Genomic DNA, 1,453 nt, shown 5'->3' with positions numbered 1-1,453 from the left:
ATCCCTACACGAACTCTGGCGGGTGCACAGTAAAGACGATCGGTGGCATCGGCTGCGGAAAGAAGGAGAAATAAAGCATGCAACCACGCCACTGTTTCTTAGGCTGCTGCTCCTCGTGTTGCTGATGCTATCCTGCCGCTGCTGCTGTTGGCTTTAACCTGCTGATCCCTGTGTTGGTGTTGGCGTCGCAGCCGCCGCTCCAGGTGCTCCTCCGGCCGCTGACATTGAACCCCCTGGTGCAGCAGCTACTAAAGCTGCAGCCATAGTGAAATATGATCCACCTGTAGCACAGAGACTTCAGTCAAGTTAGTCTCATGTTCTTCGCAGTAGCTGGTCAGCCCTCGGGGGCGAGCGGTTGTGGAGACCCTGCTTTCTTCCCTGGCTTAGCGAGAGGCTTGGTCTGCCTGTAGTTTGANGGGCGAGCGGCTGTGGAGACCCTGCTTTCTTCCCTGGCTTAGCGAGAGGCTTGGTCTGCCTGTAGTTTGAAAAATGAAAACTGCCTGATAAAAGCCTACGAGCTGCTGCTGCATGCGCTGCTGCGGCTGCGCCTCGGTACCGCGAGCCGCCGAGAGTCACTCGATAGGCTCGAGGGGGCCCTCCACGCGCAGTGGTAAAAAATGCCTCTCGCGCTAAACATCTGGCATCTGCAGCTACTGCTTGTAACTTTCAAGTGTTTTTCATGGGTCCTCTTATGCGATTGATGTGGCTGCTGCAACGGTTCACGCCCGCTGCCGCTGCCTTCGATGCCGGCCCAGGGGCCCCCGGGGGCCCAGTGGGGCTACAGCAGCAGCAGCTGCACCCATATTGTGTATTAAAGACTACTATACTTTACTAAGCATATTTTCACTTCTTTACGGTTGCTTGCCTTTAGTCCCGTATCAACACTGACTACAAAAAAGGGCGAGAGGCATCAGGACAACTCCCCTGCCGCTGCTGTTCTTGCTTGGATGCAGCACCAGCACGAACCACGCCACCGTAGGACGAACAGCACANCCCTGCCGCTGCTGTTCTTGCTTGGATGCAGCACCAGCACGAACCACGCCACCGTAGGACGAACAGCACATGCACATAGCCGTTACATACTAACCGCCACACCCACTGCAGAAACTGGAGACCCTAAGGGGGTCCACAGATGCCAAAGAAGGCGGCTCAACTCGGGTGTCTGCACGGCAGCAGCTGCGACGGCAGGAACACTGCGTTACAGATAGCTGCAGCAGCAGCTATAGCAGGGGCACCAGCACCATCATCACCATCATTCCGAAGGGGAAATTCCTCATTTCTAAGGGCCACAGGCACTGCTGGCTCCTGTCACCGGAAAGCTCCTCGGTGTCTTCGCGTTGCTGCTGCTGCAGCCTGTGCTGCATCTCTGCTGCAACAACAACAACAAACGTGGCTGCGCTGTAGCACAAGCACCAGCAGCAGCAGAAGCGCGCTTGCCTTTATTGCCAGTCCA

The sequence above is a fragment of the Eimeria mitis genome, genomic scaffold (genome assembly GCF_000499745.2).
Source record: "Eimeria mitis Houghton genomic scaffold, Emh_scaff2571, whole genome shotgun sequence".
Classification (NCBI taxonomy): Eukaryota; Apicomplexa; class Conoidasida; order Eucoccidiorida; family Eimeriidae; genus Eimeria; species Eimeria mitis.
This window is presented reverse-complemented; position numbering follows the sequence as displayed.